This window comes from Primulina tabacum, unplaced genomic scaffold, assembly GCF_025594145.1.
Source record: "Primulina tabacum isolate GXHZ01 unplaced genomic scaffold, ASM2559414v2 Contig571, whole genome shotgun sequence".
Classification (NCBI taxonomy): Eukaryota; Viridiplantae; Streptophyta; class Magnoliopsida; order Lamiales; family Gesneriaceae; genus Primulina; species Primulina tabacum.
This window is the reverse complement of record NW_027459790.1, coordinates 41,726-65,210: the sequence shown is the minus strand read 5'-3', so window position 1 is coordinate 65,210 and position 23,485 is coordinate 41,726. Positions and strand designations below refer to the sequence as shown.

The following is a 23,485-nucleotide window of genomic DNA, read 5'->3' as shown; positions in this document are numbered from 1 at the left end:
ACTAAAGGAGGGATATGATCGAACATAATTAGGTTCTTGGCAACCATAATTATAGGGCATACAATGATTAATAATTTAAAAATATCATTTATACTTACTATCTAATTATATGATTACTTTTTTTACTATATATAATATGTTATTAAAGCTAAGTGTCACTTAAAACTATCATGATGTCATGATATAATTTTTTTAATTACTAAAACTGCACACACATATGATACATGCAAGATGTATAGATAATTATTTGAATATACAATAGTACTATGATGTTGTCTCTCAACGTAAGATCATGCAAGAATAATTGAATGAAAACATTAGTAGTAAGAAATAAAACAATAGACAGAAGAAAACATAGACTTGAAACGATCTTACCACCTGGCTAAGGTCTGTGAACTACCCTAAATGACATGCCATATCATGCTATTGAATATCTGTATTAATTATTATAGCTTTAGATCAAATGTGAAGTAGTACAAGGCCTACTCCCTGCTAGTTCGATAATTTCCTGTTAGCACCAACGCCTCACGGCCACAATCATTGTGCTATCAATCAAACTTATAGGGTGAAATGCTGTTTTAATTGACTCTGTTAAACTTGATATGATGGCATTTTTACCTCGTCACGTACCAAACAAAAACAATTTAGGGCTCCATTTGTACTAAAGGTTGGATTCGTTAATTTATAATCTAATATATATTTGACTTATTTTTTTTCAAAAAATGTTTTTATTATATATAATAGTCTTGTCATATCATGTCAAATATTTATCATTTTCTTTTACTGATTGCTGGTTATTTTTAAGTTATAAAATATAATTTGTGGAAATAGAATAAAACATAATAAATAGCGTTTTCATATAGTTTTGGGATGGCTTCAGTTGTCTGCGTACATTGTCTCAATGAGTTCAAATTCTTCAATAATTTCGAAGACTTGAAGAAGGTTGATTGAGTTCCGCCCACCGGAAAATGTATAAAAACTGATTCCGAAAAAAAAAAATACGTTTATGTCAAACATGGCAATTTTGGCTTTACAGAACCTTCGGCCTTGGCAAGAGATTATCAACTTCATTTTATCCGAGACCATAGATATTATCCAGCACTGTACAATAAACAAGAAATACACAATGATCGATCCAACTGTTCCAAGAATCGAGATAAAGTTTGAGTTAACGTATGAACATGAAAATAACCGCAAAAATCAATCTTCTTCATCTTCCTCGTCGTCATCTTGGAGTCCCATATCATCTCCATTCCTTCCAACAATTTATCTACATTCTCCCCCAACTCTAGGAGGCGTGCGCTAAGTTTTTCCACTTTGCTCTGCTCTTGCCCAAGACAGACGAGCAAATCATTAAGTTCAGCTTCGCTCTCCTTTTGAGCTTCGTCCCTCGCTTCTGCCTTTATTGCCTCAACATCTGGGACAGGCACTGCTCCACCACTCTTCAGCGCTTTACTTCGCGTTCTAGTGAAAGTTTGCCTGCTCCAAGCTATTGTACGCATCAGACAAGCTTTTAAGATCAGATTCCATTTACTTGCTAAATTTCGGTGTTTCGAGGACTCGGCTTCAATTCTGGCTTTCTCCGCTTTGAGGGTTTCTAGTCGTTGAAAAGACTCTTGAAGCTCCCGGCGGAGAGTGTCAATCTGAAGTCTTTCTACGCCACCACTTGTTTTATGCTCAATCTGGGATGAACATTGCCACCTGTCTTGCCAGGTCCTCAGCCAGAATAGAATTCCGACTCAAAAGATCCTTCACACAGGCGAAAATAACCAAGTAAGAAAGTTAGGTCACCAGGAAATAAGGGCTTGATACCTTCTCAACCAGGGAGACGAGATTTAACTGACCAGACCGTTGTCATAAGCGTCTTGAATCGATATATTGTGCAAGCTAGGAATACATAAAAAAAATTTTGAAAAACAGAGAATCCACTGAACTAGGAGCGTATATGTAATCAGAGGTAGAAGAGATTTGGTGTACAATGGAGCGTGCATCGTAACAAAATTGTATTCTATCAAATTTGAATTTTTTTATTTCTACTTCGTCGTCACTGCTTGCGCCACGCTGGATCCCACCTATACTGCCTTCAATAACAAAAAATCTAAACATCAAGGCGAAAAAGTACCTGTATCTCGAGGCACTGCTTCTCCATAAATCTTTTTAGGCGTTGGATGTAGTCACCATCACTTTCTCCACTGCTCTGTTCCAGTTCTGCTGGTATCACTGCCACCTGGCTCTTCGGGTGACTATAGATTTCTACAATTTGTTCTCTAATCTTTGCCTCTAATTCCTTCACAAAGAAAACAATTGAGAATCGAGCACCATCCCAAGCATGGGATGGTTCTCATTTTTCTGATCTGTAGCCTCCCTCTCGTCAACATCTTCAAAATCAGACATACTGGCAGCAGTAGATCTTGTCAGTGGTTTGCGGGGCAGAGCTGGCTTTGCGGATGTAAAAAGCAAGCTCTTCTGCATTTCATCAAACTTCAGAAAGAAAGATGTAAGCCCGTTTTTCTGACTTATGGTATCAACAATACTGAAAGCATCCCTTCCACTCTCCGTGATTTTATTGTATATTACACACTCTCCAATGAGCGCAGCAGCCAATCCCTTTACACATATAGTCGCGGTTGGATTTGAAATTAACTCAAGCAAGTACGTGAGATGCGGTCGAGAATCAAGGAAACACTGAACAGCACGTTGACAATCAGACAGCCAAATAACCAGAAGTTTTTAATAGAATTGGCTGGACATATATAGACCCGGATGTGCTGGCTTTTCCATCTTTACTCTTCATGGAAGAGGCAAGGGCCAGGTACTTCACCAGACGGTGCATCAAAGGCTCTGGGCCTCCCAGTGAAGGCGTAGGTGCCTCAAGGTCAATTTGAAGGACCTGCACCAACTTCGACGTCATCATTTAAGTAAATAACATATTCTAGACTTCCAGGTACGAGTAAGGAGGAATGCTCAACAAGTATTGTGAATGAATTTTTCAAATAGCATTCTCAATTCTGCTAAGCTTGCATTTGAAACAGTGGTTTGCTTACCAGGAAGAATAACTCATTAAAAAGAATCTAGACATGGAAATGAATTGCATACCCTCTCCTTGCAATGGACGTTATCCTTCAAAATATGAGAAAGAACACTGGCTGCCCTACAGCAAGTCTGCACAAGAACAACAAACTAATAAAATTCTGACCAGAAAATAGTTCGACATAATCGAGATGGTAAAAGCTAGAGCAAGCCAAAAATGATTGGGCCCATGTATAAACATAAACTAACCAAAACCAAATCAAAATTTTCAGAAATTTCAAGAGTAAGACCAGAACATGACAATACAATACAAGGTGCCACAGCAGAGCTCCCCCTTCTCATTTTTCGGATTCATCAACGATTTTAATACCCCAAAATATCCAGACTAAATCGGATATTTCTTGATCAAAAACATTAATTCAAAATGATTATAAAGATGGAAGAGGTCATCTAATCCTTCTAAATAGACAAAATTATTGCGGATTTCTGGAGACAAAAAACTCAAAAACTGAAAGATATATCATTTATTAAATATATGGCATTACCTCAAGATCGCCATCACCCTCGCTCAATGTCAGACCATGGAGCAGCATGCTGCATAGAAACAAAATTTTAAAAGTATTTAAATTCGGATTGCAGGGGTGGAATGAGCAAAAGACCTGAAACTAAATCACCTCCCAAATGACATATTGACATCCTCCTCTAGAGGAGCATGGATCATTGAGTGAGGTTGAGGAATTAAAGTGGAAGCCAACATTGTTTGACCGTCGGGAATTTTTCTGTTCCAGAGTTGGCAGATCATAAAACAGAAAGAATTGCAACGGAAACATCAGAAGACACAATAAAACAAAATGAATCGTTCCAAATTGTTGTATCACAGAATGTGAATACATTGTAAGAAAAAACAAAAAAATGAGAAATGCACATGCACATACTACTGGACATATGCACAGTTTATTCACGGAACAAAATTCCAATTCGCAGCATGGAACAATCTAGAATACACTTGTTGCACTTGCTCAAACATAAAATATTCCTCTCCAATAAGGCTAGTGCTAGACATACAAACCTCACAAAAGCTCTTAAAAACAGAGTCAGCTGCCATGAACTCTTGCATGCTAGAAGTTCTCAAAATAATCGGAGAATAGAATTTAGGGCAGGCTCAACTTGTGGCTCCTCTCCAAGTACTTTACTTGCAAGGGCATCACGATTCTTAGGGTGATTGATAACTAGGTCACCAATACATCTGAGTGCCTGAAAAAAGTTACAGATTCAACTGAGAACATCAGAAACTTTAGAGAAAATAAAATATGATAACTTGACAAGATTTTACGAAGAAAGAAAAGCACCACATTTGCACATTGAAAATGAAAATGGTACTGTAATTTGACCAATTAATGAGCATGTTTGTCTACTCAACCCTCAAGTTAACCAAACACAAGCAAAGTTTTTTTCCGAACAATAGTTTACATCAAGGTATATTTTCCTTATTTGCCAATGATAGAAAATGACTTATTTTTCTAAAGTATTTGGGAGAGACAGAAACAGAAATGCTCAAAAGTGTATGAATAAAGTATCAGAAAGAAATGCATTATTGTGGAACAGTTATCTTACCATACAACGAACAGCAACAGGGGCCCATTGACTCTCAACTCCCAACATCAAAAGATGATCCAACACCCTTCTTCTACAGTCATTAAAGTTGTTTGTGAGAAAATAATACAATAGGAATGTAATTTTTTATATAAACTTTGAAATTATAATGAACCTGAACCAAAACAGTTTTATTGGCCATCCTGTCAGTGTCTTTTCCAGGATCAGCTTCTTGATTTCCAAGTAGGAATAAATTAATAGTGTCCAACACACTAACAAGATTTATCGTCTACTGACAACCAGTTGTTCAAAAATGGAAAAAATTAGAAAAAGATCACATGTTAGAGAGAAACTAAATCCTAATATTGCACAAATAAAAGAACTTTCTAGCACATTTTTTGTTTTACCTTCTGTTGTGTGAACTTATAGGTGCTTCCTCTGAGCTTCAAAATTGAGATCAAAGAGTCAAGCCCATTGTCTCCCTAAGCAACACCTATGCCACATTCCAATCAACTTTGAAACATTTAAGACACTGATCTAAATTTTTGCATTTATTGAGAAACAAAACGATAAACAAGTAATAATGAGCTCAACCTGATTTGAGGCATTATTTCGAAGGAGATTGTTCAACATTCGAGACAGTCCTGTTTGTCATCAAAATGCAGAAAATATTTAACATGAAAAGAATATAACCTAAGGTAGATAGAATTATGTACACCAATCACGTCAGATAGGAGGGTGACAAATGAAACCACATTCTTCGAGAAAATTAAATAAACAAGTATGGAATACAGTATACAACAAGCTTAACATCCAAAAATCCTTAAATTTGTTAAAATGAGAGAGCCATGACATGATCAGAGTCTCAATCGTACATCACCTGCACACAACAACCCACCTTCAGAACCTCCTTCCTCTTTAATGATGCTAAAAATCTTCTCAAATGCACCTTCAAAGACCACAATTTTTTGAATTTCCTGAATAGTAAAAACTCGATAAATAGCCAGAAAAAAATAAAATAGAATTATCTGTCGATCTTTCATCCATGTATTTTCTTTATCCCACTAAGGCACAAACAAAGTCTAAATTTATTTTTTCATTTATCCTAGTATCTTATCCAAAATGTAAACATATGATTTATTTGATCTCGTGGCATACCACTCTTTGTGTTTAATGCATTCAAGTTATTATTCACATGGGCCATGGCAACTGTCTGGACATGTACACAATCAACTGGGACATTAGCATAACAAACTCTTTAAAGTAATGGAAATAAATGCTTTTTGGTTCTGTCATAAACATCCCACCAGAAATCCTTCATAAATTGGAGAAAACAAGGAAGTACGTGAAAAGGATTTCAATGGGTTTTTCAAAGGGATACAATCACCTGAGCTTCCCGAGTCAAATATGTAGCAAGCAATAATGCTTCATTCCGTATAACCTAAAAATAAGATCTGTCAACTGGATGAACATTATGAAAGATGTTAATCAGAACTATCTACTAGTTCAGATAGATACCTCACGATCCATGAGCATGTCCATAAGCCGAGCTACACCACGTGGAATCGTGAGAATAGCTTCCTGAAGACTGCAAATAACTCCAATGACCTACTATTTAATTTTCCTAAGAGGAGTATACATAGTATTTAAAGAATATAAACACAGTTTTACCTGTTCGGAGAATTGGTTAGAAGTGCTGTCAATAAGTTGCAGTGTATAATATCGCACGTAGAAATCCTCCTCGGACTGCAAAGGTACTGATAAATGAATAAATATGTGATACAAGAACATGCTTTTTTTTGTAAACCTTACCAATAGACTCAGAAGAAGAGAATGCTTTCTACTTCTCTAGATAACAGATCACTGTTCAACAAAGCAGGCTCAACCTCATTCTTCGATACTCTTGCATGTTCACAGGACTTAAGGCACTTACAAGAGTTTCTAGAGCCCTCGAACCTGACCATATCAATGAAAACATAAAGTATCAACGGAAATAATGAGAGATCATTGATAGGCAACAACACTGTGTCAGTCACAATCAATTCTATAGAATAGCTGCAGTTTGTAGCAATTAATGTTTTGCATGCACACACATTGGCGTGTATCTACTTCTGAAACTCTGGCTCATGAGACACGAGGCATGAAAACAGTTGTAATCATTTAAGGTTAATGATAACAATGCTACCACAGAAACATGATACCACTTTGAACCCAGAGAAACTATTGCTGTATCAAAAATATAAAATTGCAACATGGTTGGGGGAAAGTGTAATATTTAAACAAGTGCAACATATTGCTGATCAAACCTGGATTAGAAAATTCTCTTTAATTTGAAACACACGAACTGTAACTCATGAACTAGTAGATGCAGTGCTCTAAAAGGCCGCCTAGGCCTGTCTAGCCGCCGCCTAGGCGTTGGACGGTTGCTCACCATCCCAATTTTTAAAGAATTGTTCGACGTATTTTTCAATCAATTCGTATCGTATAAAAAAAAAGAATATGTCATTGATTTGAGATTGAATCCATATTGATGACTTTTGGAGAATACGGAGATAACAAAAAAAATTATATACTTAGGTAAAAGAAAAACCACTTAGATAGCGCCATTGATTTTGAGTTTGAATCGCATATATAAGAATTACTAAATAACTACAGAAATAAACAAAAAAAATTAAATATATAGGTAAAAAACCACCTAGGCGCATGGGGTGGCCGGGTAAGCACCTAGTTAGTAGGCGGTGGGTGGCCGCAAGCCTACCGCTTTTAGAACACAGTTCATGTGAAAAAAATTGAAAATTCTTTCACTATAAATTACTTACTACAACAACTACATCAGCCAAAATGCCTAGACAAAGATTACAAATGGAAACTCGTCACACCAATATCAGAAGTTAAAAATGATAACATTAAATTTGGGAAACAAACGAAAATTAAGATGACGAAGCTTCCAACCATTTCTACATCATCGCGCTCCTCCTTTAAAACACTCAACATTACAGGAAAGCCTGCAACAAAATTGAGCCGAAGGAATAAATCACATCACACTAGATGAAATCAGAAGTATAAAACACAGCTCATCTGATGAAAATGGATGAACCCACCCATTGCTCCAAAAGCTAACTGTGCAGCACGACTCTCCGCCACAACTGATTGAAGTTCAGACATGGCATTCCTTCTGTCCTCAGCCAGGACACCATTGCTAATGCGGTCAAGCAAGCGCTCAACATACTATCAATATATGGGGCATGAATAAGATTATCAATAAATATCAGCCTAAGTACCTTATAGAACGCTTAAAAGTCAAAGCATGAAATATTACCTATCGTCATTTGAACTGGAACTGTCATTTCCAAAAACCCGCCCAACAACACCCTGAATCGAAATTAATTCAAATCAATGATACTTTCAATACATAATACACATGGACAGGGGGGGAAGCAGACATACTAAAAAGAAGAACTCAAAATGTCACGAAACCATGGACATGCATTCCAACTGGACTCCGCAAAATATGAGCTTCTAAGCAATAACTAAAATTAAAAGCTTGAGATCCAATAAAAAAAACCTAAGCCAAATAAATTCGCAAAACTGAAAATTACCTGGTACTTGGATACTAAATCCATCCTTTTGCACCAAAACAATCAGACAACTCGAATTACTGCAATGCTATGAACAACAGAGTATCGGATAATGCATCAAAAAGCCAACAGAATTCCAAGCTTCAAATTTGAGTGTAACCGATCCTCATATCAACAAATCCAGCAAGGATCGAAGAAACACACAGATTTAGGGTTGAATCAATGCCCTAAAGAGAGTATTTGTCATCGTTACCTGGAAGGGGATCGACGATGGTCAGGTTAATTTGAACTCCAAGGATGGGTCAACATTTCGGATTTGTGTCATATTTATGTTATTAACCATTTGGTACCTTTATTTCGTCATTAATATCAAATCAGTACCTTAACTCTTATTTTTATTTTATCTTATCTTATAAATAAAGTAATTGTAGTTTGAAATCATATCATAAATTTTTTTTTGGATTTTCAGATACTAAATGCCAAGAGTAAGCTTAATCCCTATTTTTTAGGGGGAAAAAAAGAGATTGGAAGAAAATTTTCAATAATATAATATCTTTTACTGACTTATTCCTATATTTTAATTTAAAGATAAAAACTTCATTAAAAACTAAAATTCGATTAAAAGTAAAAATTCGAATTGTACATAATCCGCAGAGAGTTTTTTGTTTGGACTTCCTCTGTTAAGCTTATTGGACTTATTTGGGTCATCGATTGGCCCAAATTCATTTTAAATTGATAATGATGAGCCCGATACTCGATTCAAGATTCGGATAATTTACCGAGCCCGTTTCCTTTGGCATCAGCCCACAGGCATCAACATTTGACAACGAAAAAATGTTTATGTCACTGCATCAACAATTTTTTCGACTTCAACATTTGGGGATGCAAATGCCATATATTATAAGAAAAAAAAATTAGTTTATAAGTATGAAATTTAAAATTACATAATATCGATATCAACGAAGTTTCCCACGGCAAATTTCGGGAAGCAACCCAGGATGATAAATAACACAAATTATTATCCAAAACGCAGCTATATGCTGGTTATATTTAACAGAAAACATTTGACGAATGAAATTAATTAATCTCCTCTAATATTCTATGTTGACGGATAAATAAAAAAAAATCAATAATTGGAGTGGGATGCATGGGCCAGTACCCTAAGTGGGCTCGAGTAGATATTAATGTGGCCCATGTACAGCCCAACAAGTCAATGATTTTTATCCTTTCAACTACCCGTATTCCCCCACTCGTGTAATTGAGGCAACTGGCAAGCAAGCCACGAATTGCTTTGCAGAATTAAATAGCGTGTGATATATGCACATGCAAGCTCTTATGGCGTGAGTAGATTAGGGACTCTCGAGTAGTTTGGGAAAATTTTCATTAGGTTATTATTATTGTTGTTTTTTTTAAATTTTGATAGTCGATATTCATAAATTTCAGTTTCGATTCTGAATATTTAAAATTTTAATCTTTTCCTCAATGGAGCGTCGTCAAGCCAGATTTGTCGTATCAAAAAATAACTAAGATTGTAAAAAAAAATATATATATATATATATATAGTGATTAAAAACAAATTGTAAAGTGCAAGAAAAGGTAATAAATTATAAGGAAACAATCCAAAAGGAAAAAAAAAAAGAGAAACCTTGATTTTTGGGTATTTAGTGGAAAATTTGTTTATGAAAATCATAAATAAAACGTCAGTGCTTATTTATCACGTGTTGGGCAATTGAATAAATAATGTAAACACATCAATAGGACACCCCATTAATATATTTGTCCCCTTCAGCATGACCTTTAAACCTATATTGTTATCTTCTATCCCCTCGAGCGAGCAATCAAAAATTAAAGGATATGGTCCATGATTTTTAAAGAAGAAACTAAAAGTCTTTTGTTCAGGAATTTTTCTTTTTAAAAAAGAAACCTGGGAAAGTATTTCCAAAAAGTAAGTCTTATGTCAGACGTGTTAGGGAAAATCCATAAAACACAGAATCCATCATGCTAAATCATTAATAATTTGACTGAAAAACTTAAGTGAAAGCGTACCTGAAGCCATATTTCTGAATTCTTTAAAACCTGTCTTGATCTTCCAAATCTACGCGCTCTTTTCTTGATAGAATCCTTTAATTTCTTTTCAAAACTATTTCTTAATAAAAGATAGAATAGGAACGTGATAACGCGAGATTGGGGACCATGACTTATATATAGAATGTTTATTATCTTCTGATATTTTGTTTTAGCTCATCATAAAAACAGAAATTACACTTGTATCTCTACACATTAAAGGCTCACAACCTATTAGATACACTAAAGCCCAATAATTCAAAACCTTAGTTGATCACTTTAATTTGGGCTTAACTTAATAGATAACACACACACATAATTATTCACATATAAGCCCATATAAATAAAATTGATCGAACAAGACGGTCTCAAATATTTAAATCAATGACAAGGGTTGAACTAATCCATATAAAATTAATAACACTTTTAACATAAAAATTAATTTTTTTCATAGATCAAGCCAGGTTGAATTTCTATCTCACTAAATTGACTCGTGAGACGATCTCGTAAGATTTTTTGTGTTCCCCAAAATATCGTGTTTTTCATGTATAACGAATAAATGTTTGACACAGCTAAAAACACCTTTACTCAATTAATTTTTTCAGTTCCACCTGATTTAGCTAAAGCTGATCTTAGCTAAAAGCTAAATCGATTTTCAGCACGATCTTATACAGTTCGAAACATAGGATGAAATTTGATATAAATTATATATGACTTGTTATTCCATTAATTAAGCTAAATAGACTATATATTAGGGTGGTTGAAATATCAAAATTTGGCATCGTTTTCAATTATCTTTAGCCAACGAGAAGTCGCTTAACGGTCTAATTAGTAGGGATCCCTGAAAATTTGATGATTAACGCATTATTGAGCTTTAATTATCCTCAAGTAGGCATCCGGAGAGGAGTTGCGTGGAAAACATTAAAAAATATTTTTTTTTACAATTAATCTGATATTTTAAGCCACAGTTGTTATTTATTATTATCAATATTTTTGGACCAATCTCCTTAATGATCAAATTAAACACAATTTCATTAAAAAAATAGTAACAAAAGGAGCTGAATTCACAATTTAAAAAAAAAATAGAAAATGGTCCTCCTGATTGTTTTTATAAACTTTTCATTCAACATTTTGTAAAATAAGTTAAGAAAGACCATATCTCTTGGAGAAATTAAAGTTCATGGTAGCAAAAACTATCCCATTGTTGACTCTTGAAAAGCAATAAAATTCTTTGGAAGAAAGTAGAGGACCACAATGATGAGATTATCATGGTTTTTTGTAACTTGTAAGATGAGAAGTCCTAACCCGAAATCGAGGGTCGATATCCTTTGCAATTTTCATGTAATCGTAGCTAAAATAACAAAAAAAAATCTTAATAATGGCCCCAACAAATTTGGAACATTAGAACCACAGAAGTTTCCATCAAGATTAGAGAGCAATTAAAAGAACAAAAAGATATTCTTACATTGACCCGTATAATTTTGGGTTAATTACGAAATGCTTCAGTGTAGGTATTATCTTTCGTTGCCAAAAGCACCCACTATCATTGATTAAAATATGCGGGTTTCATGCTTGACTCCACAGTAATTTATTTTTTTTTAGGTACCATGATGATCCTTTTGATTTATTCCGTGAGAGAGTAATATTGTCCTCAAGGGAAGTTGAACTAAACCCAATTTTTGTGACTAAAAAGGTTTTTTATTAGATTCAATATGGTAGATTTACACGACAATTCACAACTTAAATGAATGAAAAAAGCCGGTATAATCCCTGAAAAAATGCAAGAAACCTCAAGCAGACTTAATTCATTTTATCGGCGAACACCAAACTTACAATAAATATCATTAACCTATATCAACCCCAATATTTTAATCGTATTACACATGTTCTTGAACATCGGCAAAAATAACTTCACCGAAACAATACAAACGTTCTTGATTCTTTTTTATCCCTTTTCTAAAATTTTCTGGAAAAAAGAAAACTTAATCCAGCCAAATCACTGCAGCAATCTGTGCACCCATCAAATTCCTGTACGGCAACGTCTGGCTTCGCTATCCAAAAGTGAGTACTGGACAGTTTGGCAATCTTCCATGTGATCTCTAGGGTAAAAGATCGAATTTTGGGACGTCGGGGAGAATGATAAACTCACCCCACCATGTTGCTGCAATCCCAATGTCAAGGACACCCGCCTCCGCCAGCTGCGTAGCTGGGAACACAGGCGTTCTCGACATAAGAGCCGGTGGCTGCTGCATGGTGAGTGTATGATGAGAAGTCAAGTTCCATGGCACCATATGAGTCTCCCGCTACTCTGCCGAAAGCCTGGTTTTGCAGTTCGTTTCGGAGGGTTCTGTTCTTTTTGCCGTTGTTTTTCTCAGGATTGTTGATTATGGAAGATAGACATTCCGAATCGATTCGTACTAATTGATCCTGTGTTGGCTTTTGATCATTTTCGTTTATGGAAAGATTTTGATTCTGCAGCCTTTCGTTTTCATCAAGATTTGTAACCTCTAAAGCTCCCACTCCATCTCGCTCTTTCAGCTCTTCTAAGTAATTTCCTCCACCATGGGTTTCCATAGCCTCACCTTGCATTGATGAACCAATTTGAACCTGCAGTAAGACAAAATTAGTAATTTTTGAAATTTTCTGAATTAATATTTATCATTTATCAAAGATCTGAATATTTAGAAAGTTTTATATAATAAGGCATCTTCTGGAAAATCGATTAGTATATGGAGGAGAGTATAGCGGCTACATCTTCATGTCGCTTGGTGATTATTTGAAAAAATAAGGTTTGTAATGAGTCCTAGTGTAATGACAAAAAATAATTAAATAAAATAATCTTCATTGGATAATTTAATCTTGGTGCTTTATTTAATTGAAAGTACGTTTAGTTGATTGTACGTATAAATAAATCATAGGATTTAATAAAATAACTTTAGGTTAAAAAGGGACTTGCCTGGCTTCTTGAAAGGCCTGTTTGGCGGGCCTAAATATGTTTATCTACATCACTTGGATACCTGCAAATTTCAACGAAAACATCCGGCTAGCGTCAGCATCCATGAAAATTAATTTCGATACATTTTGATGACATTAGTTTCTTTCATGGCTATGTCGAGTTTGGCCACTGGTTTTACATTTGGAAGAAAGAAAGATATTGCAAAAAACATGAGTGGATGAGGAGTGAGAGGGGGATGATGGGGTCCTATGGAGGTTGAGGTAGAAGTCAAAGTCCACACAAACTATAAACCGAAAGCTCCAAGAAATTCCATAAAACAAGGAAGAATACATGGTACATCGGAGCTACCTATGTACACTAATACAAAATGAAGTAGTGATGGAATATTCTTAATGGTGGTGAATAGAAAATAACAAATTAACCATGCACCGGCTTGCGTCTGCAAACTAATGATTGAAACAAGAAACAAGAACCTGAGAATTCTAAAACAGAAAGTGGGATGTTTTCTTTCTGTTCGAGAATCTGTATGGAAACAGTTACGCATATATAACAGGATTAACTGTAGTACTAACTTTTACAATTCACGATCTTAAATTTGAATTTGTTAAAGAAGAGTAAATTACGGGTGAAGGAAGTGCTCGAAAAGCCAAAGCACGGAGAACAGAAACGATCTTTCGGGTAGGCTCGTTGCGGTCTCCATGGATGACTTTCAATCATGTCATTTGTTGCGAATTGCCGATGTTGCCTCAAAGATTGACTCAATAAATCGTAATCTTGGTGTTTCTCCTTTGCTAGTTCCTGGAGCGGCAGTATCTTGTATCCATTGCCTTTTTTGTGGCCTTAATTGGGCTCACACTTCCATCTCTTAAGCATCTAAAGTGCTCGACATAGCCCTTGAGGCCAAGGCGAGTACACCGTGGCAGCGCCATTTCCGGCTACAGATTCGAAAGATGATACCACCGCCTTCATTGATCACAGTAGTGCTCATACCTTTTATCACCCTATACATAATAACAGGGAAAAAGTGTAAAACAACATCATAGCAAAGAGGCCAAGTTGCAACTTTTCTTGAAGTTTAAGGTTACTTTACACCAGAGATAAAGGCCGGAAAGCTGAACAAGAGTGGATGGTTCTACAATTAAATGGAACTCCGGACTTTGTCACCATGTGGGCATTAATGAAAGAGAGTCTCCATTCACGTAGTTAGTTCAGATTTAAATATCAGTTATCAAATATTGCAAAAAATTGAAAAAAAAATCTTAAAGAAAGATATACACAGATATACCTCTTCCAGCATATGAAGCAACTTGGCTTTTCTTTTCTGCAACTCCAAAAGGTCAAGAGAGTAAAGTGATTGGCTTTTAATGACACTTTCATCATCATGAAATCGCCATTTTTCTGCACTTTTTCTTTGAATTTTCATCATTTTGCTTTGTCTCAAGATTACAAAACTCATTCAGAAGCTCCTGGAGCCGGCCCCATGAACTTCGAATGCCCAAAATGGACCAACCCTGGCATCGAATCTGACTGGTTCTGAACGTTAACCGACCCTAGAACTTGACGGGCCAAATCTCCAGCTCCTCTTGTTGTCTGAGTTCAAAGATTGATCCCGATAGTGGAAGGATTAGATGAACTCAAAGAAAGTGAAAGACCTTGGCTTGGCCTTTCATTACCTTCACAAGGAAAAACACATCTCAAATTTGAATCATCTACCATCAATCTGTTCTGGTGGTAGAATCTGGTGGAATATCATTGTTATATCAGAAATCCCAGCTAAATCATGCTGGTAAAATTCACTTGAGCTGGGCTCGTTTATCACTTTCGAAGAAGATGAACTGGTGTGGTTTCCAGGCTTGTTGAAGACCCTTTCACAAAAACGAGCTGCTATTTTCTTGGGGCAGATTCTTCGAAGGAAACCCTATCATCTCCATTCCTGCAGTTAAACTTGTAGATCTCTGAATTGGACTCAAAAGTCTGCAACTGGCTCATTACATGTTGAGGAGTCTGCATATTTGGGTTCCACTTGAAGATGAATCAGATAGCAATATCCAGTTGACGAACCAGCCATACAAAGCTATATTACTGTATATGAAGATCTTGGTGATCTTCCCTTTCTTTTATTCTTCAAAACTCTTGATTCAGGCCCTTAAAAACTCCACTTGAGTCATCTGAAAAACCAATCAAGATCCAACCCACTAATAAGAAAACAAGAGTCTACCGAAAGATCAAGAAAGCTGAGTACACACATACTTTTGTGTTTGGAAACAGTAAGATTTCTATAAATGGAAGAGCATACTATGTTCATATGTTTAGGGTAACCATATATGGAGGTGGTGGGGGTGAATCTTGTGTGGTGTGTAACAATAATAAACAACTTTAAAGAAGAGAGAGAAAAAGATATAGATAATGGTGGGTGAGAAGCAAAGCAAAGCAAACAAATGGGCCTCGCTTTTGTTCTTCTTTTTATCAGAGATGTACGCTTAATAACCCAGCTAGAAAGGCCAAGCCTTGAAACCAAACAGAATAAGAAAAAAACACACACATCTCTCTGAACATCACAGATGAAAAGAAAACTCATACTTACATTAATTCATCCTCCCGTATGATTTCTTTTCCCCTCTCTCTTAAAGAAAATAGTGGGTCAATATATATAATATATATATATATATATATATATACACACACACATAAAATACAAAATAGAGTTCCCACAAGTTTATTTAATAAACTAACCCCCTAATCCACCCTTTCTTATTTAAATACCTCTGATTTAAAAAAATAACACAAGAATCAGGCTTTCAGCAAAAACCAGACTATATATTCGAAGAGGTTCAAATTATCAGGTAAAAAGCGTTATCATGCACGATAGGTCAAGTTTCTTTGAAAGGTGCGATACGAATCCCCAGAACTGAAGCTAAACTATAGACGCAGCAGGCTTTTTTCAGATATGGGTTATTGCTGTGACTGGTGGGTGGGGCTAGCTAATAATCTGATCAAAATTCAATACAACAGTAAAGAAAATTTTTAGGTGCCAGAAAGATAAGAAGATGAAGAAGAGAAAGATATAAGAAAAATAATAATAATGGGAATTAGATGCCAATATTGTGTTGTGCAAAATGTTCCCTGTAATAGGGCCTGTGAGGGGCGGTGATGGATGAGTGGTCCCAATCTACCCCAACTCATTCTAATTAAAACCATTCTATTAAAGCCTTCCACCAATCTTTTTCTCCTCTTTTTTTCTTTTCTTTCCTCTTCCTCGTCCTCTTAAATTGGGACCATCTTATTTCTGTTCTTTACTTTTAATATCTTTTAATTAATTCTCGACTTCTACGATTATTTATGTTCTGATTTGACTAAATTATACATAAATATAATCCTTGTTAATGCAATAGGGAGTTTTCCCGTAAATCGGTCCCAGACCGTGTATAGTTATCCTTCGACTGTGTTTTTCTCTCTAAGCACTTGTATGTATCAATTAAGCGATTTTACAAATAGCACGTATATATTTATAGTCGCCCTTCGATTAAAAAAAAAAGACATTTAAAACTTTTTGCATGAAATAGTAATATATTTTTTTTTAAAAAAATCATAGATTAAGCAAGCGTGCGCCTTCAAACCGTGCATGTTCTACATTAAAACCCAATAAATATAATTAACGTACAATTAGGGTTTGGCGTTGGCTCAACATTTAACTGGAAATGATAAATGAGTTTTAATTAGACGGATCCAAATTAAACTCATCAGTCTGCCTAATCGCATTTACATACAAATATTTTTACATTGTAAAAATAAATAAATTTCGATAATGTATATATATAAAGAGACTATGTCATAGGGGGGACTATGGAGAGAATAGTGGTGGTGCGACCACGCGCAATTCACGTGCGTGGGCCTCTTTTAGAAGTTGAATTCATACACAACTTTTTTTAAAATTTTGTCTTGCAAAGGGAGGTGGTCCTGCAAACCAAAGCTTTCTCCGTCGCCTACATTTCTCTCCTCTCCTACGTGCCCTACCCCACACACACACACACACACACACACACATGGGTGTCTGTGTGTGAGTGGAAAATTTGATATACGCGGTGTGTGTGTGTACATGAATGTGTGAATTAGGTGTGATGATTGTTCAGCCCGGCAAAAGCTTTGTCTTTTTTTTTTATGCTTGGCTAACTTTCTACTACGGGACAATAAGCACTCAGGAACCGGTCGTTGGTTATCAACGCAATGAAAGGTTTATACATCTGTTTTAACAAAAAAAATTTACTTTCTTTCAAAAAAAACTAACTGTATACATTAAATTTAATCTTATGAACTATATTATCTTATTTATGTAATAATAAATTAATTTAAACTGGGATTTTTTTGTGTGGCGAGACAAAAACACCGCTGAATAGTCAAATAACCCCACCTACATTTTTGAGCCAATTCATCGAAACTTGCATATGTGTAGCCCGGTTTGGTTAAACAGATGCCTATACTGCCTTTTAAATATTACCGCAAGTGGTCCTTTAATTTGGTATTTATTCTAGTTGCACCTTGACATATCCTCCGCCACGCGAACCCCCCCCCCCCCCCCCCCCCCCCCCCCCCCCCCCCCCCCCCCCCCCCCCCCCCCCACCCCCCCCCCCCCCCCCCCCCCCCCCCCCCCCCCCCCCCCCCCCCCCCCCCCCCCCCCCCCCCCCCCCCCCCCCCCCCCCCCCCCCCCCCCCCCCCCCCCCCCCCCCCCCCCCCCCCCCCCCCCCCCCCCCCCCCCCCCCCCCCCCCACCCCCCCCCCCCCCCCCCCCCCCCCCCCCCCCCCCCAACACCAAATTTACGTGCCTATGACCAAAATTAAATTCCGAAACCATAATATAATAATTATATAAATGTCCCTCAAATAACTGCGACCCATGGTAATTAAACTCAGCTTTTGGTAAGTGTAATAAAGTTAAATTGGACCAATGGGAATCGACATAATGAATTCCAATGATTTCTACTTATGAAAATAAAATGTGATCGATTTCAGGTTACTAGAGCATGTGAATGCTATATATTGGAAGTCCTAGATTCGGACAATATATAATTACGACCTCATGTTCGTAAAAGCTTGCCAACCACGTATGTACCCATCTTCAATTTTTTTAAAAGGAGTTTGAATTTGTTAAAGAGTTGTTTCTGGAATAACTTTAAGTTCGAGAAAAATCGATCTTTCGAGCATCGATCAAGCTGAATTTGAATATCTATATCATATATATATATATATATATATATACACACACACACACGTATGTACCCATCTTCAATTTTTTTTAAAAAGAGTTTGAATTTGTTTAAAGAGTTGTTTCTGGAATAACTTTAAGTTCGAGAAAAATCGATTTTTCGAGCATCGATCCAGCTTGAATTTGAATATCATATGTTAAAAATGTAAGTTATTAGGTTAAAATTTGATTTTAGTAATTAATTTTAACGATATGACATCTAATTTGGTATGAAAAAGTGTAATTTAATTTAATCCAAGTAACTTTCACAAAGCATGTTTCATATACTTAAATAATAGAGCTTGTGAAAATATTTTAATTCTTATTAAAATATTTAGCTTGAACGAATAAAAGAAATTACGATATTTTTTATTTTAATGATTTGGTCTCACTGTCAACAGTCTGTCCCACGGATATTTATTTTCCAGATTTATGACTTTTTAAATTCTAAATTTCCAATTCTAATATACATTAATTACTTTGAAATATTATCATTTGAATAAATAGTTTAAAGACCATAAAGTCTGTTTCACAGGAGTCTTAGCCACAAATTAATTAGTTCGACCTAATTATGTATGAAGTAGTTCTCTTGTGAGACGGTCTCCACGAATCTTTATCTGTGAGACGGGTCAACCTACCGATATTCACAATAAAAAGTAATACTCTAGCATAAAAGTAATATTTTTTCATGGATGACCCAAATAAGATATCCAGTCTTACAAAATACGATCCGTAAGACCGTCTCATACAAGCTTTTGCCTTATGTGTATGAAGTATATATGAATCATTCTTGTCATTATGCTTCGTTTAAATTCAAAATTCTATCCTTCTCTAATTACTATAAACTCGCATGTTAGCACATAGCACACGCGTTGTTTTGTGTAAATAATATTTTTACAATCCTAATTAATAATAAAAATTTTATAGTGTATTAAAATAAATTTTAAAAGTGATGAATTATTTGAAATAAATTGAAAATTAATTACCAATATTCCCCCCTTTAAAATAGGACTGAGTTTTTTTTTTTTTTTTTTTAATTATGTTTCAGCAATAAGGTCATCTTGCTTTATATGTAGTGAGACTATAATATATTGTTCATTAAAGTTCTATGAAATCAATTGAATTTTTATAGAAGCCACTGTTTTCATAAATATGTAATTATAGATAGTATATATTAAGTTGACTTCTAATTTTCTACTCCTTTAAATTTATTATAGTATCTGCATGGAATTTTTTAAAATTCAATATGTCATCTCATAAAAAGCAGATCAAGCTAGATCTCACAATAACTTGAGTGTTATTTTCAATTATTTATTTGAAATCGTGAATTTCAACTACATTGTTTTTATGTGGCAAAATGTTATCAAAATAATTTCAAATTCAGCATATTCTTTCAATTTAATGTGATTATTCATATTGTCAAAGAAATTATTTGATCCAAATGCAGCCTATGTTCGACTTATCTAAGAATTGGCCAACATCCAAAGAAAATTATTTCGGAATCGGTTGGAAGTGTAGAAAGACGTGAATAAATACTTCATAAATTTTTTTTCTTTTGAAAACAGCGATCTCAACTGATGTTAATAGTCGAAATCAAATCTCGACCTTCAAAGTTCAGTAGACAGAGTCATTGCAGAAAAATTACAGCCGGACTTTGCGAACGAAAATAAATCAGCAAACCACAACCGACAAATCAACAAAGGAAAAATACAATTAAAAGTAAATAAAAAAAAGTTGTTTATCAAAGTTCGAATGATGAATATCTTCTATGTCTTCCATTTTTCCCTTTTCAAAAATATTTTCACTAAAAGATTTTTGTTTTTGCAACAGTTATAAACACCCACTTCAATATGACTTACACATTATCTACTGAAACTCTTAACGACAACTTTTCAAAACTTAGCAAGATTTTACTCGTTCTGCAAGTTACAAAACTCATTTAAAACAAATTATAAATTTTGAAAAAATTGTGAGTAAATGTTTAGCTCATTATATTGTTGCTAACTTTAGCGACGGTTTATATGTAACCGTCGCTAATTTGAAATAAGCGACGCTATAGGTAAAACAGTCGCTAAAATTAGCGACGGTTTTACTAAAATCGTCGCTAAATTACGTTGTGTTTTACTCTAAAAACATGCTAATAGACAACGGTTCATGAAACCGTTGTCATAACGTTCAGAAACAACGGTTTTACAGAACCTGTTGTTATGACCCTAAAAAACCGTTGTCTTTGACCTTCATAAAAACCGTTGTCTTTTACTTAAAAAATTATCTACGACAACGGTTTTAACTAAAACGTTGTTAACAAATTATCTACGACAACGGTTTTAACTAAAACCGTTGTCGTATATGTGTTGTGATTCTGAATTTTCTTGTAGTGTGTAACGACATTTGGTAGTTTGATGAAATGGGGACTTCTGAAATTCTGAAATTGTTTTGTTTGTTGAATTTTAATAAGTTTCGTCAATTTTTGAGAGCGACATTAGCAATTTTGTCCGCATAATTGTGAATGAATATCAGAACAAGTTACATGTAATAGCATATCGGTCCATATTCCCCAAACTCTTGATTCCCACAAATATTTTTATTTTTTTTTCCAATATATTCAAATAAGGATTTTATAAGAGATAGGGAAGTTGATAATATGGATTCGATATATTAAATCAAATATGTTAATTAGTTCAAGTACAACTCACAAATAAACAATGTTTGCTTAATTAATTTTTTTCACCAAGTACCAAAAGTGGTTATCTCGACATCAATTTCAATGTTACTTGGAGTGATATGATTAAATTTTTGAGCGAATTATTATAATGATTGTAGGCTTGAAAATTAATTATGAAATTTAAACTAATTAATCTTTGTTGCTTGTGTAAATGACTCGTGTCCCACGTACATTCCATGCACATAAATTTAGTAATGTCTTGGTTGGTGGCTTTTCTAAGTTGAAATGTCTTCTGTGCTTAATTACTTTTCTAATTCAAATTGATTGACATTAGACTAATGACAAAAACTTGTATGAGACGGTCTCACAGATCTTATTTTGTGAGACGGATCTCTATTTGGATCATCCATGAAAATCTTACTTTTTATGCTAAGATTATTACTTTTTATTGTGCATATCGGTAAAGATTCGTGAGACCGTCCCACAAGAGACTTACTCCATATATAATTCCTATAATTAGGAATTATACTTAATCTGGGTCCCACATCAAATATAAGTGAATTATATCTCATTGATAGCCAAGAAATTTGTATTTCATTGAATTTGTTATAATATAAATTAACCCATCAGTTACTCACCCTCACTATATTATTATTTCTTAAAAATATATAAGCTAATATTGTTATAAATTTAATTGATTTCACAAGACTTGATTAGTTTAGATGAGAAATTTTTTTTGTCGGTTAGGTTTATTACAAAGCCAAATAGATAGTATTGGTAATGACAATAAACGTACGGCGGCTCATTAAAATGTCTGTAAAATTAAATTTTCCTTGTGATTTTTTTTATCATTGTTGAAATCCCGTTGGCGTACAGTTTGATTTGCTGACCTTGGGAAAATATTTACCACGTACGTCCAAATAAATTAATTTTTAAACTTAGGTTAATTAAATTAAGAAAATGATCTTTTTGGTAATCAGAAGCCAGTTCTTTGAAACATTTCGAGGTTTCTCTGTAACGGACAAACCATAAACATTATCTTATTTTTTTTAAAAAATGAGTTTTGGCATGTAGCAATTAGATTTATTCAATTAATATTTTAGGGAGTATTAGTTAATCATTATTATTTGGGATTAAAACAAAGTATCGTCTGACTTTGTTTTCCTTTACGCATTTTGTGATGGTAAGGTTTCTCTCGGGGATCATAATATTGTCGATTGACTGATAATAATGTTTTTTCTTCGCATTAAATTTATGACAAAAAATTATATGAGACGCGTCTCATGGATCATATTTTGTGAGGAGGATCTCTTATTTTGGTCATCCATGAAAAATATTATTTTTTTATGCTAAAAATATACTTATATTGGTGAATATCGGTAGGGTTGACTCGTCTCACATGTAAAGATTCGTGAGATCGTCTCACAAGATACCTATTCTTAATTTATTTACTTACCATACATACATACATACATATATATATACATACATATATATATATATATACATAATATATATATAATCGTTTCTCTCGGGACACTTGCAATGACCTGGGCAAACATTCCAGGTTGCAACAATGCCGTTACAAATTGTCATATCTATGGTAATTATTTTTTTCTAGCATGCACCCAACCTCTGAATAATCGACATATCTTTTGTCTTTTTTATCATATAATTTAATCAAATTATATATATAGATGTAGGGATGTGATAACTGGTTTGCTGGATAAGGTAATCGAAATATGATGTTTGACTGTTGTACAATTTAAAATATTTGAGTTGTACCATTACCAAAAGCTATAACTTTGATAAAAATAATAGTGGTCGGTCCTACCATTGTTATCAGAGCCACAACCACGGGTTCAATTCCTATGGAATTACAACGAGTGCAATTTAGTGAGTGAGGATTGTCGAGATGTAATTATTGTGTATGTTGTATAGAGCAATCGAAACTTGAGCTTTAGCTTGTGCACAATTTAAAATATTTGAGTCGCAATATTACCATCAACGATAACTTTAATAAAGCGGTAAATAGTCTTACAATATAATATACAAACGCATACATAAATAGCGTCAGTTGCAAAACTAGGCTTGTGCAGATTTTTAGTTTTGTTTGTTATTTAGTGAAGTTTTTCTTTGTTATGGAAGAAAAAACAAAAGCAAAAAAGAAGGGAAATTAGTAAATGAATAAAAAATTGATAAGATTATAAGTAATAGCTACATTAAGACAATGAAATTAAAGGAAAGGGAGATTAGTTAAATATAAAATTTATTTAGTCATAATCATGTCACGAAGAGGAGATCAAAATTGAAACCAGAATTCCTTTGGGTCAGGCTGTCTGTCACCCAGCCCACGTAGAT

The 23,485-nt window shown here is 34.6% G+C and overlaps 2 pseudogenes; both read right to left on the bottom strand.

Annotated features, from left to right (window-relative positions):
• Positions 1-1,056: 1,056 nt before the first annotated feature.
• On the bottom strand, positions 1,057-7,057 carry LOC142534526 (golgin candidate 6-like; annotated as a pseudogene).
• A 5,190-nt stretch (positions 7,058-12,247) lies between these two features.
• Positions 12,248-15,231, bottom strand: LOC142534535 (homeobox protein BEL1 homolog; annotated as a pseudogene).
• Between the last annotated feature and the right edge of the window lie 8,254 nt (positions 15,232-23,485).